General features: G+C 40.6%; 1 protein-coding gene across 2 annotated transcripts in view; it reads left to right on the forward strand.

Moving 5' to 3' along the window:
- The window catches only part of MAML3 (mastermind like transcriptional coactivator 3), a 404,886-nt gene that overhangs the window by 112,296 nt on the left and 275,193 nt on the right, over positions 1–17,397 (forward strand). The window lies entirely within an intron of this gene.

Raw genomic sequence — 17,397 nt, forward strand, 5'->3', positions numbered from 1 at the left:
ATTATTTTTTAATATAAAGGAAGAATTGAAAAAAAGTTAAGTTATCAAACCATTGCTTAATAAGGCAGAAATCCTTTCATTTTACACTCAGTGCCTTGCCAACATTTGAGCAGTTACATAGTTCTTACGCCTACATTATGTAATCCCTCTGACAGCCCTGTGTGACGGGGACTGTTGTTGTACCCATTTTACACCCAGGGAAACTCAGATCTGGAGAGATTTGTTAGGTGACTTGTCCGAGATCACGGAGTTGGGAAGTGGAAGAGCTGGTGTGAATCCAGATGCTCTGATTCCAGCCTCAGTGCTCTTAGCCACTGCTGAGCTGCTTCATCCAGTGCCTGACACAGAATAGACACCCCGTGAAGACTCAGGGACGGCGGTCATAGGTTAGGAGAGAACTCGAGGTGCCTTTCAGGCCGGGCTGGTCAGCCTTTCCTTCTGACCCTTGTTTCTCAGGATTCTACCACTCAAAACCAGCAAAGTGTTTTCTTCATGCTGTCTTCCAAGTTTTGCTTTTATTAAATTCGTTCATTCATTTACTTATCTGTCCGTTTGGCAGCAATTCTTTCGACAGTCTCCTCAAAACTCATAATGCAAAGTTTGGAAAACACAAAACCAAGTGCACGGCCCCTGTGCCTGTGGAGTCCACAGTGAAACAGGGGAGGCGGGTTCATAAGCAGAGTCACCATGGTCTTCCACTGAAAGGAGCTATAATAAAAGCACGAGCTGAAAGAGTGTAGCAAACTCTGGGGACATCTAGAGGAAGGTTCATGGGGCAGGTGATATTTGGGCTGGACTTTAAAATCTGTAGGAGTTTGTTGAGGGGGTGAGAAATAAGGGAAGAATGGAACAGATGGAACAGATGGAACAGCCTGTGCTAAGACAAGGAACCAGAAAATGGAGAGAAATTCCGTTTGTCAGTGAGAATTGAAGCCAGGGGTTTAGGTGAGATTGCGAAGGGCCTCATGTGCCGTGGGTTTTAGCTTTATCCTGTACATGAAACATTTGAAATGTCTCATGAGCATGAGGCCTTGGATACCTTTATTTATTCCCCTATACCTCCTTGGCTAGGCTCTTTCCTCTACTCTACTTCTTTACACTCCCTCTCTTTTTCAAGGTGTGAATGCTTCTTTCTCTGAAAAGCCTTTCTTCTCATCTAGTTCTGGATGAGCTCCTTCCCTTTTCAAATTCCTGTATTTTGCATTTAGAAATTAATGACTGCCTCTTATTCATGGTCTTTTCTTGGGCTTATGATGTTGCTATAAGACATTGATAGTTATGAAGGCCAAGAAAGCGCTCTTGAGGTTTGTTTCTGCATATCTCTCAGTGCGTGCTGTCATAGGAGGCGTTCAGTAAGTATTTTTAGGTCTATTGATTATGTTAAATCCATATGGGAAGAAGAGGGTCAGCTGGATCCTTATTCTTCTTTAGTTTTTTGAAAATTTGCACACCAACTAGTGCTCTGAACATCTGTTTACTGTGACAAGTTGGTGGCCTTTTCCAGAAAACACAATGTCTCCCTTTCTATAATCTTTAACTAAAAAAAAGAAAAAAAGTCAACCAGTGTATGAGAGCTAAAGGGATTTTGGAGGGTAAACAGGCAGTTCCACATTCTTTTTTTTTTTTTTTTTTAAGATTTTATTTATTTATTTGTTTGTTTGTTTGTTGATGTATTTGAGAGAGAGAGAGAGAGCACTAGTAAGGGGTGTGGGGGAGGGAGAAGCAGACTCTCCCAAGGACCCCAGGATCTTCACCTGAGCCAAAGGCAGATGCTTAACTAGTTGACAGAGCTACCCAGGCACCCCAATTCCCTCATTCTTTTTTTTTTTTTAAGATTTTATTCATTTATTTGACAGAGAGAGAGAGAGATCACAAGTAGGCAGAGAGATAGGCAGAGAGAGAGAGAGGGAAGCAGGCTCCCCACTGAGCAGAGAGCTCCTCCATCCCAGGACCCTGAGACCATGACCTAAGCTGAAGGCAGAGGCTTAACCCACTGAGCCACCCAGGTGCCCCTCCCTCATTCTTTTAGGCAGTGAGAGTTTTTTTCCCCCAATGGCAGAAATGACAGAAATTCATTTTAACAAATCTTGGAATGTATCCAAAGGTGCAAAGAAAGAAGAACAAAAATTGATCATATTCCTAGATCTCTAGTAATTTTCCCTTAGAATAAATCTTTAGAAGTGACATTGACATGTTGACGAGGGTTCCCATGTTAAAAATCTTTTCTAACGTATTTCCAGATGCCCTTCAGAAAGGTTGTACCAGTTGACTCATTTGTACCAGCAATGTGTGTGTGCATCTAGGATTCTTCTGTTTGTGTAGCATGCAATAGAAATTATTTTCAGACAACTAACAGTTTTGATAGAGAACTTTGAGCCTGCTTCAGCTTGGTGAAGAGCTGAATGGAAAAGTGAGATGGTATTAAATATCTGGTTTAAGTGTTTAACTAATTAACAATTTCAGTCTCCTTGAAAACAGGGTAGTTTCAAGTTGGAGATTGTCATTTAGATTAAAATCCCTCTTCATTCAATGCTAGAGTCAACAGATTTTGAGACCTGGTCATTCTGCAAAAGTAGGCTGAAGTAGCCACTTCCAGTGTTGCCTGAATTTCAGCATCAAGTCTAATGAAAGCCCCACTTAGCCCCTTTAAAATGATTGGGTGGGGCTAAATTATATCTAGAACCCTTTCCAGTTCTATGACTCTAGAACTGTTGATCTAAATTCATGTGGATACAACTACTGTTTGGTAGGGAGGACAATGAGACCCGTTGGATTAAAGGCTGAGGCCGACCTGAGGCTGAGCTGCAGTTAAGATCTGAAGTCACAGTTTTTCTTCGGACAATTTTTATTTATTTAGTGCTTGCTATGGAAGGCGCTTGGCCTGTCAGCCGGGACAGAGGCTGCAAAGTTACAGTTGCTGGTACTGTTGCTTCCAGAAGGGCTTGGGAGTGAGGAATCAAGCAAGGCTGGAAATAGTGCTGTGTGAGAATTTGAGCTCCGAGGGCGGAAAGATCACACTCCCCTGGAAGAGAAAGAACATCTTTGTGAAAGAAGAAACTTTTCAGATGGCACCTTGGCAAGTAAAGATGGTAGAAGGAAGTTTCTCACTAAACTAATCTTGTCATTTCCAAAAAACCACGATGACTAACCCTATGAAAGTTTCAAATTTATGGATAGAAGTTTCTATGCCACTGCTACAGGATTATTATAAAATTTAAGTTAAATTCCTCTTGAACAATGTCATTCATTGGAAATCTTTGTAGAACCAATATTGCGAAGCCTTTGCTGATGGATTACTTATTTGAATCAAAATTTAATATAACGCAATTTCAGTAGCAGAATTGTGACAGGCTCATAGGGTTTGTTGTCTATCCTCTAATAATTTTATAGTCTCCTCACATAAAGGCACAAACTTCCTCAGAGTTTGAGCCAGTGTGAAACTTTTTGTTCTCTGTGGTAGTATATAAGCAAAAAAAAAAAAGTTCATTTTTAAATATTTATTCTTTCTATAATAATATTATATACACAAAATCTCAGGTTTGACCCTCAGAGGATAGCTGAAGGTCCAGTGTTCTAATGATTTCATATGGACACACACACTGCTATATTTGAGGAATAAATATTTAAATCATAGAATGAGTAAGCATGGGAAGAATAATGGAGAAGTTTTGTTGTTAATCTTCTTGTGTTCCAGTGTGCTTTCAATGTCCCGTTTATAGAATTTTCTAAAATAGTGAGAGTAGCCAGAGTGGTCCCAACGAGTGACAGCATTGAAGATGAGGGTGTTGGGGTGCAGAGGCACGGTATCTCTAGAGTCTGCAGCTATGTTTGGTTGGAGGTTAATCTCTGCCATTGCTGCTGTCATGAAATAACTAGAACCAGAGTTCTTCAGATGGTATTATATGCAGATGCTGCATTACCAACTTATGTCATTTCTGAGTTTCTCATTATCCAAGGTGGGAGCCTCAATCTCTTCCTAATGCCACAGTGCCTAGAGAGGTAATAATGATGTTGATTTTCACCATCCCCGTGTTTAGGTGAGGATGTCTGGAGACCTCTTGAGAGGAGGCTTACCCAGTGGCAGGGGGTGACCTCAGAACTCCCTCCCCCGGAAGCACTTGGCTGGCAGCGGCCGGAAGCAGGCATTTGTGCCTCCACAACCCCCTCCCCCGTGCCAGGGGCCAGGCTGGACAGTTTTCAGGGCAGGGGAGATGAAATGCCAGAGTTGGAGGCAAAGAGGCTGAGAGGAGGTAAGGCGACCTATGGGTTTTAGGAAATGCAGAAGCCAAAACGGTGGAAAAGGTAAAAACAGAAAACAGCATGAGGAGAAAAAGGAAAGCTAGGGAAGGTGTGGATGGCAAGAGGAATACCAGTGTGCGGTGGAAGAGGCTGTTCAAGCCGGTCCTTTGGTTTTGTTTAACCAGTTAGTAAAACCTGATTTGTCTTGCTGTGGCCTTTATCTTCACCCCAAAGAGACAGTCTTTCCCCTGAAGTGCGTTCGGACAGTTTAGGGCAGGCTGCCAGAGCTGGTGTCTATCTTCCAGTACCTTGCGTGGGGTAGTTTATCAATACATGGTTGTAATTTTAAAATAATTTAATCCTTCAGCGAAGCTGCCCAAGGTTACTGTTCTGGGGTTTGTGTGGTATTTAAAGGTGAAGAAGGCAATTATCCTAAAAATGGAAGGGGAGGGATGGAATGAACCTTGGAAAGGATGTGTGCCAGAGCTGAAGGAGAAGAAAAGAATTGTACGGGAAATAAGCTGGGGCTATATGGACACAGACACCAGGTGGGCAAAGGGAAGGAAGTGGTGGTGAAAAAAGATCTATACTTCCCTGGATTCATTTCTTCCCACTCAGAGAAATGCTATATCCACTCCTGAATGAAAAAGTATAAATATGTGAGTAGCTCTAACTCGGACAGAAGGGGGAAAAATCAAATTATTTTGTCAAATCCAGCTATCTTCAAACTATCCACAGTAACCTTAGTGAAGAATACAGATTTGGAGGGGCCCTTGGCTGGCTCAGTTGGTAGAGAATGGGACTCTTGATCTTAGGATCTGAGTCATTGGGGGTAGAGTTTACTTAAAAAAATACAGGTTTGGGATCAAGAAATTTAGATTGGTTTATTTAGTATGAATTTTAAGGAACATAATAAATTGACATCTTATTTCAGATTTGAAAGAAAAATGCAAACATGCTAAGCCGATAGGAAAAAATGGCATTTATGTAATAATTATGGGTATCTTATTTCAGGCTTTTTAAAAGAAGCACATAATTGAAATGATAGATGTAATATTTGCAAATTGTATTGCACTTAGTAATATAGTAATAAGCCCCTTTTTTTCCTCTAGATTGTGGCTGCTTTTTAGTTCGACTCTTTAAAATGAATCTTTTTCTTAAAATTTTTGCTATTTTAAAAAATTTACTTCTGGGAGCATCTGGGTGACTCAGTCGGTTAAGTGTCTGCTTTCGTCTCAGGCCATGATCCTAGGGTCCTGGGTTGGAGCCCTGAGTTGGGTTCCTTACTCGGGGGGAGTCTGTTTCTCCCTTCCCCTCTTCCCAACCACCCCCCCAGCTTGCTTGTGCATACTCTCTCTCTCTCTCTCTCAAATAAATAAAATCTTCTTAAAAATGCATTTCTGTGCTACAGTAAAGGACAGAAACTAGTTGGTAATGAATCTAGCCTAACAATTAACAAGCACAACTTCAGAAACCACACAAATAAAAAAGGGATAAAAAGAGAGTGAATGTATCCATATACCTTCCAAAGATAAGCATGGATATTACCCAGAAACAAAAGACAAGTTAGTGTTTCTCTTAGTTTGTGGTCTTTGAGGCATAACTGATAAGTGAGAGAAGTAATTAGTTGTCCTAATTGCAGTATCAAAGAGATGAACCATTGCTAGAAGTGACCACGTGTGCTAGTTTGAGGTGGGAAGCTCACAGATCGAGATCATCTCCCCTTTCTCCTGGCTAATTAGCCTTCGTCCTGTACTGTGCTGAGTAGGGTTGGGTTTTCCTGAGAAGATGGCATCTGTCCCACAGGCGCAGGAGCAGGTGTGCCTGAGCAGTCTCTGACAAGTTAGCTGGGTCCTGTCGTTCTGCAACACTTGTCACCTTGGAAAATCGAGCAGGAGCCTCACTCGAGTCTGTGGTTTCACCACAAAGCCCAGACAATATTGGAAAAACCAGAAGCAATATCCAAGTGACAGTTCCCGACTGTACAAAAATAGGAAAGAAAAAAGAAAAGGAGAAACCTGAGAATTAATGAAGTCTGTCTGGAGGACTCTCTCAGGAGAACATGAATCATCAAAGAGGTTCCAGAGTTACAACCAAGAAGTATTTATGGTGATCAGTGGTGCAGAGGGTAATAATACAAACATAATAAAGAAGAGAAAGGAAGGCATACCAGAGATAAAGGAGGCCTCACATTAAATGAATAGGGAGATAAGCTTAATGATTATGCTCAAATGACTGAGCTATTGATGGCAAAATGGCTGAGCTTCTGAACTGCTTTTTAAAACTGGCCTTTAAGAAGATAAATAAGGATAATTAAACAGTAATGAAGACCTGTTTCATTAAAAAAAAGAAGAAGAAAACAAATAAATAGGCAAGGTCTTGGATGATGTGTTAACCAGTGTTAATGGAAGTAGTAATGAATTCATCAAAATATGGACGCTCTCCTTTGGAAACTATGAAGAATAGTGAGAGAGAAAGGGGGAGGGAGAGAGAGAGAATTCTAAATTGTCCAGAGCATTGCTTGCAGGGATATCACAGATAATCAAAGCAGATTCATTCTAACATCTTATTTTAGCTGCTTTCCCCCATATTAGCCAGGAACCTATTTATCCTAGCTACCAATAAAGCTCCTTTCCTCTCTTCCTCTTGCCCCTTCTATGATCCAATGTTGCCAAAATACAGTAAAAATAATGGTTTAAGAGAGCATTGTCCTATATATTTCACAGAACAAGAGCTCCTGAGTGATTAATTTTGAAACAGAACTCGTTTTAAACCTGTTCCAAGCACCATACCTGCCCATAGCAAGTATTCCATAGGAGCTGTTGAATAAATCAATAAATTAGGAAACTACATTGCTAGCATAGAGAACATCTGAGCAGAAAATATATGAACATCTAGGGGATATTAGATCCATAAGCCACAAACAACATAGATTTATAAAGCTTTTCATGTTAGACCAACTTAATTGATTTTTTTTTGAAAATTTGAAAACAAATGAACAAAAGCATACACTAGATGTATTATTGTTTCTAAATACATCCAGACGTTAATGGAAGAATTGATACCAGGTTTCATGAAATCTAGTTCAGAAAATGAATTCAAATTGACTTGAATATGTCAAATTGATTGAAAATTGCCCGAAGGACTAAAAGTGTAATGATAAATGGCAGTGTATTGAGTCTAGGATGGGATGGGAATCTGTGTTCAGCACCGTCTTATTTAACACCTTCATTAATTATCTAGGAAAGGATGTAAACAGCACCTTCGTTAAACGTGTAGAAGCTAAGCAGATATGTGTTTTTATGCGCTGAGTGGGGCAGAGGACAGTGTAAAGGGAGCTAACCCGCTCAAGGACAAAATGATGTTAATAATTTGATTCAAGTCAGTGAATGTGCTGACAGTGTTTACTCTTGGCAGAGCACGGTCCCAGGCACTGTAGGGGATGAAGAGATGACACAGAGAGACTCCACAGACACACAATGTGAACAACTAATTATACCATGAGGGAGAAGGAGGGGAGTGCCCCATTAGAGATGCAGGCGGTCTGTGGTGGGAGCAAGCAAAGGAGTGATGAAATTCTAAATAGAATAGTCAGGACCGCAAATTCATGTTGTGACAGGGTGAAAAAAGCAATGGAGCAAGAAACATGTAGGGGAAGGGACCAGGGCTCCATCAAGGATAATTCCACGTGCAACCAAGAAGCAACAAGACAGAGGGACGTTTTTCTTCAGGCACAGAGTGTGAGCCACAGTGGCGGAGTAAGGTCACCTGTCCCTGGGACCTTTTTAAAGTCATTCTTTTATTTCTTGTTTTAAGGTGAACTGCTAGAGACTTTTCTTAGCTTTTTGTTACTTTCTAAGGATTAATCCTGGGGAAATCTTCAAATTAGCGCGTGTTACATCTAAAGACATTCATTAGCGTGTATTTATACTACTGAACCCGCGGCAACACCCTGATGTCCCGTAGTTGGGGAAAATTTAAGTAAAGTTCCCTCTCTTCACTTGAGGGGCTCTTCTCCAGCCATTAGTGGGTGTTCATGAAGAATTAGAACAGTAAAAACATTTATATTTAATGTTAGGTGAGGAAACTTGGATGCAGAATTTACCATAGAACATGATTCAGGGGAAAATCCTAGTGTATGTTTATGAAGAAAATGTATCAGTAGTTGTCTTTGTGGGGGGCGGGAGGAGAGGATGCTAGAAAATGTAGTGTTTGTTGAGTCTGACTAATTTGTTCAGTGTTTATTCCTGTCTCTAAAGGTTTTTATTTGCATTTTAATATGTTTTGATGAGCCTCTAGTAAAGGTACTTAGAGAAAGTATAATGATTTAGCTGTGTGGTCATTTTCTTTGAAAAAAAAAAAAAAAAAAAAACTTATTTCCTAATTATTGAGGGATATTAGCTGTCCTGAAGATGGATGTCTCTTCAGCACAACTGGAATACAAAATAGAAATTTGGCTCTTGGTCTTATAATAAAGGTCTTTTGCCCAGTGGATAAAAGACAAGGATGTGCCTTTTATTCACTGTGATGAAGGGGGGAGCTGACCACAGACACACATACACAGGCATGTACATGCACATGCAAACACACACACACCCCCTCTCAATAATCTAATCATTCCCCAAAACTGAGAGCCAATCTGTAAGTGAGATTATAAACACCGAGTGCAGGGGCGCCTGGCTGGCTCAGTCGGTTAAGTATCTGCCTTCTGCTCAGGTCGGGGTCCCAGGGTCCTGGGATGGAGTCCCGCCATTAGGCTCCTTGCTCAGTGGGAGCCTGCTTCTCCTTCTGCCTGCTTCTCACCTTGCTTGTGCGCGCTCTCTCTCTCTGACAAATAAATAAATAAAATCTTACTAAACACCACCTTCAAAAGGACAGGGATGCCAGGCTCCTTTTACTTAGTACTTTCCAGTGAGTGAGAGCGCTGGGCGAGAAGCACACTCTCAAAGCAAGCTGAAGAAGATGTTGCAACAGGAGAGCCGGCAGGCTAGTCCTCTGCGGTCTCACTGAAAGCCCCAGGTGTGGTGCTTATTTCCCACCTTTCTCCGTTCCGCCATTGCCCTGTGCTCCTCCCTTTCATTGTGACGTCTTTCTCCTGGCCTCAGTCTTAGGAGATCTGAACTCCATACCCAAGTGTGTACTTGCTTATTTCTATAATAGTTTTTTTTTTTTTAAGTATTTTACCTATCATCTATCTCTTTTCATCAGGAAACATTTCCTCATACTCTTTATCAACGTATTTTATCCTAAAAATTGCAAAACACACACAGAAGCAGAGAGAACAGTGTAGTGATTCCTTATGTTCCATTACTCAGAACAGTTCAACAATTATCAAGATTTGCCATGCTTCATTCATAGGCTTCTCTCTCTCTCTTTTTGGTCAAAGTAAAAATCTCAGACATCCTGTCATTTCACCCTCATTTACTTCAGAATGCATCTCTAAAAACTAGGAAGATTTCCCCTATAACCATGGTGCTCTTATCAGAACTAACAAAATTAACAGGAACACTTTGGTATCCTCTAATAAGCAGTCCCTAATCAAATGTCCTCAGTTGTCCTAAAAAAGCCTTTTGCAAGCTGGTCTGTGTCACTCAGGATCAAGACAAAGTCATACCTTACATGTCTCCTGAATTTTTAAATCTCCCTGCTTCCTGCCCTCTCTGTGCCTCAGCCCACCACCCCAACCCTGCCATCTTAACATGTTGAAAAACATGCTTTTAATGACTTGGAAAAGTAGTCCTAGAGTTCTCCCAGAAAGGAATTGGAGTAGCACGGCTAAAGCAGTTAACTTAGCCCATTTTAATTTCCATGAAAACTTTTTCAGAATATTTCAGATGCTTATTAAGAATTTGGGAAGGAGATTTCACAGGCTCTGTAGGTAAGTCAGCATGGCATCAGGGAACAGACAAAACGTGTATTCCCGCGTCTAACCCCTAACCTTCCTGATATGTCAGGCCTTTCCCTGTGACTTCAGTAGAAGGAAGAGGTCAGAGATTCCTTTTCCTTTTGTGATATCATGGCTTTTAAGGAACTCCACACCCTGTCCCTTAACAATTATACATTTTTATGGCAATGGTTCTTTTGTTTTACAAATGTAAGCAAGGAGTAGGCTTGCCTAGTGGATTAAGGTAGTGACTAAAGTTGGATTCCACTCAACCCTTCCACTTACTAGTAATGTATAACCTTGGCAAGTTGCTCATTTTCTCTGCATCCCAGTTCCCACATCTGTTAAATTGGGATCATTATAGTACCTATCTTATCGGTTGTTGTTCAGATTAATGCACACGTATATACCTTGCTCAGAATCAAGTCTGTCACATAGTAGGCACTTACAGAGCAGCAGTGATTGCTGTTATATCACTAACCTATCCTTGCTATGAAAGCAAGAAAATAAAGTCAGTCTCAACTTGTGGACAGAGAACCCTTAGTTTTCTTTAGACTGTTTTAAAGGAGAAAAATACATAAATAAAAGTAAATGGTAAATGATTTTGTGAGACTGTATAAAAGTTATATTTTTCAGAATTAGGAACAATCCTCTGGATTGTGACAGTTTTTCCAAAAAGAAAGTTGAAATGTCAGGATTAACAACATTTCAAGTGAAATCAGCTGAGAATGTGCCAAAGAATGTAGGCCTAAAGAATCAGTCGTAAGAGTTTGCTTCATTTCAGTGTTTTGGGTGAATAATGTTTATTAAACTCGCATATTTAAATGAAAAAGCACAAGAAACTATTTTAAAAGCCATGTTGGAATGCCAGCAAATGTTTCAAAGAACAAATATAAGCTTGTTTTAACAATTCCCTACAAATTCCCTCCCTCCACTTAAACCCCCCAAACAGCCTTTGCAGTATTAGTGCTCAGCCTGGGATAAAGAACTGAATGTCAAGGGTGTAAAAGAGCCCATTGTCTAGGCTGCTCCTGGGTAATATGAGGGGCTTCTGAGGTGTGGGCCCAGCAGAAGGGAGCTAGCTGGTCTAGAGTGCATCCACAGAGCCCAGCTTCCATGCTTTTGACCATGGCCATTTCAGCCGATGAGTTGAAGACACTCTTAGAACCATGGGACTGGATGGAACCTCCATCCACGTAGCCAAGGTCAGGTGGCCCAGCTCCCTAGAGAAGCTGAAGTCCTGGGAAGTGCGGTGACTTCCTGAAGTCACACCAGAAGGAAAGATGGGAATTTCGTTTGCCTGCCTTCTGGACCAGAGTTTTGACCTTAGTTATGCACAAAGATGTTAGTAGGAATTAAGTAAAAAGGATTATGTGGCCAAAAGGCTTGGGAAACACTGGGTTACGTATGTTAAACAGGTGTCTTTCCTGAAAGACTTAAGAAAGCCTTCAGTATCTTAAAAGGGGGATTATTATGCAGCATTTCTCAGATTTATTTGACTGTGCAACCCCTTTTTTCATTGAATATGCTTTGGGTAAAAACTACCATGTGCAGTCCTTTACTTAAATAGAGCACTTGAGACAAGAATGGTGGGAGAAAGTAATGGCATAAGCTCATAATATTTATAATAGTCATCTTGACCTGTATTTGAACTAAGGTTATACATTCTTCTGTTGAGTTGGTAGTGGCAGATGGAGACAGGGAGGGAAAGGTAAAAATTGATTAAACTGCTTATTTAGTCGGCAGAGCCAAAAAGAGATGGGCACATTTTATTTTCTATTCTCAATCCCTTGCATTGTAGAAAGAACAGATGAATTTCTCTTCTGACTCGGCCTCTTGTCCCATTGCTTCCTCCTTGGCCTTCACAAATTTTGCTATTTCAAGAACCAAGTTAATCCATTGTTCTTTGCTAGGCATCTTATTGATCTTCTATGTTATTAATATTCACTTTTAGCTGCCAGATTAGCTCTAATGAACCATTTACATTTATTTTTAACACACATAGAAAGTTGGGGATGTATTATCCAGATTGCATTCTGCTGTGTAGGACTTGTATCTACCAGGAATTTGAAGTGTCTCCTTTTCCTTCTTTTTCCTATTCTCCCCACTTTAACTTTACCCTGACAGGGAATAAAGACCACCTCGAATTTATCAACAGCCAGTTCCAGTAGTTTTCTTTGAATGCAGAATTTATGTTCTCACAGAAAACAGCCTTCCTAAGACAAGCCGACTAAAAAATAATTTTATCCATAGTGATAAAGAAAAAAAACTGTACATTTTCCATAAAAAAGAAGCAATTTTATTTCAAGCATTCTAAAACGGATTTACTCACTTTTTAAACAAATCCCCCTCTCTCCCTCTCGGGGACTCACTTGCTGGAATCAGAACGTACTTTGAGTCCCTCAGGGTTATGGAGGTAGTACAGCATCGGATTAGACTGAGGATTCTGGAGCCAGTGTGCTGGGACTAGCTCTCCAGCTCTGCCACTTACTCCGTGCCCCGGTGGGCCTTGTAACCTTCCAGTGACCTAGTTTCCACATCTCTAAAACGGAGATAAGAATGGTACCTAGCTCATAAGTTCCCCGGCACCTAGCAAAGTGCTAACTAAATGTTTACTGCCATTATGATGATGGTATTGATGGTGAAGGTGGGTCTGATAGGAGCAGTGGAGCTGAGGATTGGGCTCAAGTCAGACCACATGAAGCAGAACTGGCAGGGTCAGTGGCACCAGGAAGTAGGTGGGGGTAGTGATCTTAGGAAAGTTATGCTGGCTGAAGAAGGGAAGGAAGGGAGAACGGAGCCTCCCGCTCTAATTGTGATCTGGAGTCGGATTAAGAAAAGAGGAATCAGAGAGGGACGGGAAATTTTGGAGTCCCTTTAAAAAAAAAAAGTGTAAAAAAACGAGGTAAGAAATGTACATAAATGGTTTTGCCGTTTTTATCAGCTTAGAGACCAAGTCCAATTCCTTAGCTACTTTGAGCCTCAGTTTTCTCGTTTTACAAGTTGGGAATAATGGTATTAACCTTGCAGGATTGTACAACGATGAGAATAATGTCTCCGAAATGCCTGGCACATATTAGACCCTTGCAAAATGGCAGCTATTGTTACATGAAGCACTTGTAGGAAATCACCCTTGTTCCCATCCCTAGTTAATTTCTTTTCCTTAAGTAATCCATGCTGCTTTTTGAGAAGTAGAAAATTAAAAATATTTAGGTAAGTAATATACAAAAACTAGCAAAGGGACTTGTCTAGTGTCACACAGGCTGTGAAGGGAACAGTCACATTGAGAGTCTAAGATTGTGAGCATTAACTCCAGAGCCCTTGCTCTTAAACACTCACGTTTGTAAATCCCAGTGGAAATGGCACTATTGTCTTATTTTTACACGCAGTAAAGAAACACTCCTCTATTCTCTTCACGGGTGCGTTTTCTTCTCTGTGTAACTGCCTGGGCGCTTCATGAGCAAAAAGGTGACCTGTAGCTTTGCTTCCTGTGTTCAGATCTCGTCCAGGAAGCACATTATTGGGCTCCAGTTTGTTTCTCTGGCAGCTCCCCTTCACTACCTGAGGACAGAATTTGGCCTGTTACCTGACCCAAGCTAAACTTAGGTAAATTTAGCAGTGATCCAAGTTTTACAGGAAAGCTGATGCTAGTGAAAGATTTTCCTCCCCAAGTCGGTTTTTTTATTTGTATTTATTCTCTTCGGCATGGTGTTTGGCTCTCCTCTCTGCAAGCTTTGCGATGGCACTGTCCAACAAGCAGTATCTGATAGGAGTTTTAATAAACCACTTCACCGTTCTTTGTGCGCAAGTAAATATTGTCAGTTCTCTTCCATCCCCTCATCAACAGGCTCCCCCCGCGCCACCATAGCTGCCTCACACAAGAAACCAACCTGTAAAGCCTAAACAAAGCAAGTTCAATGCCAGGGCTTACTTCTTTTCTCTTTATTCTGTGAGGTATTTATGCACTGTTTGCTTAAAAGCTAACCCTTTGAAGCCACTGTAAACAAACCCAGAAATGCGTGCTTTCTAGCCCCTGTGTTGGCAAACGCTCGAACTGACCCAATGCACAGGCGAAAATCAGCCATGAATAAGATTTCATGGTGCAATTATTTTATGTGTTTCTGAAAACTATATTTTAAAAAGAGCTCCCATGTTCTTCTGTCCTTCGTCTCCAAGTCTTCTCCCCACCTCAACCTAGAAAAGGACGAGGCTCCTGTTTGCACTACAGCATTTACATAGGCATGTCTTTTTTGGAAAAATATGGCAGCAGCCGAGATAGCACAGGCCTTGTTAATACTTAACACTGAATCAACAGGGCAGGTAATGACCAGTGTTAATACTTCCAAATGTAGTACAGCAACAGAGTTGACAAAGGTCAGGAGGGAAGAAAAACCCTTGCCCTGCTGTTTGCAGTGGGAAGAACCTTCTGAAATGAGATGTGAGAAAGCAAGGGACAGGCACACCTTCTGGGTCTCTAAGGCCTTTGTCCCTGGGAGTACTGCCCAGGTCTCTCAGAACTGGTGTTTAAAGATTTGCAGACCGAATACCAAGAAAAATGGAAACATAGCGACAGACTTTAGTACCAGGAAGTCCTCACTTTAAAAATACCCATGCCTTGGAGCACCTGGGTGGCTCAGTGGGTTGAACCTCTGCCTTTGGCTCAGGTCATGATCTCAGGGTCCTGGGATTGTGTCCCGCATTGGGCTCCCTGCTGAGCAGGGAGCCTGCTTTCCCCTCTCCCCTGCTACACCCCCTGCTTGTGCTCTCTCTCCTTCTTTCGCTCAGTGTCAAATAAATAAATTCTTTAAAACAAAAAACAAACAAACAAAACCATGCCTTTAATATTTCTCCAGGAAAATAAAGCAGTCAAATTAATCTATTTAAAAATTATATCATAGGTACTCATTCATGCCAGCTTCACTCCCCACACTGTTAGCCACTCACTGCACACTGAAGCTACTCTTTTCATGGACCTTAAGGTGTCTGCCAAAATACTGGTACTTGCTTGCAAGAGCAGCTCACAGGGGACACCTGTTAGATTAGGTGTTGTTTCCTGGAAAAGTACTTAAATGTCTAGATTGTATGACAGGTAGAAAGATGAAGCTCTAAAATGGATTTGGGGTATCTCCAGGGAACCTCTTTGTTTTAAGTCGGCTCCATGTCCAATGTGGAGCCCAACGTGAAGCTTGAACTTAACGACCCTAAGACTAAGACCTAAGCTGAGATCAAGAATCAGATGCTTCACTGACTGAACCACCCAGGTGCCCCTCCAGGGAACTCTCCATGCTTTTGGCCATCTGCGTGAACAAGAGGCTGCCTGTCTTCCTGTGCCAGAGGTTTAAGAATCTATTTGTTCATTCATTTGTGCTCATTCTTTCATCACTCCTAGATATTTATTGAGCATCTGCTATAGGTCAGGCCATTTTCTCAATCCTGGGGATAAAATAGTAAACAAATGTTTTCCCAGCCTCAAAGAGCTTCAGGTCTAGTGGGGAAGGCAGATAAGTAAAGAGATAATTACCATATGGCAAAATAATTACAGGACACATAAGGTTTGCTTCACGTAGCCTTCTGGGGATCTGAGGAGATTTCAAACACAAAAAAGTGTCTTCAAAGACTGAAGATTTAGTAGGATATAGTCAGTTAGAGTGTCGGGTGGGGGAAGTTTTCCCAGACTGAGGAAACAGTGAATCTCTGAAAAAGGTAGGGGAACTGAAAGTAGTTCAGCATGGCTGGAAGGTAAATTTCAAGGGTAATTTACAGATTAGTCCACAGAAGGCAACTGGAATCCAAATTGGTCAAGAGTTTGAGAAACAACAATTTGGAAGAGAAAAAAAATCGCTCTCCAATTATTCATTTTTCATGTACTAGCAATTTAAGTTGAGAAGTTGTATAAGATATCATCTATCTCAAGTTCTTTTTTAACTTTTCAGTTTATTTGGCCTTCTTTATTTCTAGTGTATTGTCAGTTATTACTGCCACATATTAATTGCAGTTATGGCAAGTTGAGACAACATACAGATGCCCAACATTAGGGGATTAGTTACATAAATTGTAGTAAGCATAAACTGGTAGTGTTAAAACAATGTTATGTACAATATGGAGAAAGACTATAAAAAACATTTAGCTATGCGGAGCCGTTCATTTTTCAAACTGTTTTTTAAGCCATTAAAACAGAGTAGCAGAGACCATTTCTAATTCATCTTCCCGCCTCCCTTAGCACCAGGTAGTACCTGGTAATGGACTGTCAGCAAAGTTTGTGGATGCTGAATCCACAGCATCCCCAATCCAATGAATGAATGGGGAAGACTAAGCATGGCCCGAGACTATTGGGCTTTACCTTTCCTAAAGAAAAGAAGTACAGAAGAGTAATCGTAAGAATTTGGACAAAACTATTTTAGTTAAGGTGATGCTTGAAATCACTATTTTAGGGCCAAATAACTGTCTAGTGGTTTTTTCTATTCCCTTTCCAGTTAGTGAGATTATATTTATTACGACAAACAAGATTGTTGTCCTTGTTTAGAACATTTACTCTATTACTGCTACAAAAAACCGTAGTATACTCAGGTTCCATGAGTAAATATGTGTATATTTGTTTTCAGTATTCACACATTCATTTTCTACTTTGATACTGTTATGCGAATTTTTTTTTGTTTTTTTTATGAGAGCTTAAACATTTGTTTCATTTTGCTCAATACATGTGTCAGCAGAAGCTGCTGTATGGATGAAAGGGATATCTGGCAGATTAAATTAGAATCAAGGTTAGTCCTCAAATTAAAATTTTAGATGTACTTGAATTTGGGATAGCTACATCAGCAATTGTCTGTAGATGACCTCTTTGGCTTGACAGAAAATTAGCTGATTCTAGCCAACACTAATTTTCATTTTTTTAATTAAACTTTATATTTTGAGGTAATTGAAAATTTACATGCAATTATAAAATGTTATACAGAGAGATCCCATGTCCATTTAGCCTAATTTCCCCAATGATAATATCCCGAAAAACTATAGTAAAGTATCACAACCTGGGTATTGATGTTGATACAGTCAAGATACAGAACATTTGAGAGCCAGAATTCCTCACGGCTGCCTTTTTATAGCTACCTATACGTGCCCCCCCAACCACACACACAATTTTTAACTCTAGTAACTACTAGTCTGCTCCTCATTTCTGTAGTTGTCATTTCAAAAATGGTGTATATATGGAATCATGCGTTATGTAACCTTTTAGGATTTGTTTTTATTCAGCATAATCCTCTGGAATTTTATCCCAG

Source organism: Neovison vison, chromosome 11 (assembly GCF_020171115.1).
Source record: "Neovison vison isolate M4711 chromosome 11, ASM_NN_V1, whole genome shotgun sequence".
Classification (NCBI taxonomy): Eukaryota; Metazoa; Chordata; class Mammalia; order Carnivora; family Mustelidae; genus Neogale; species Neogale vison.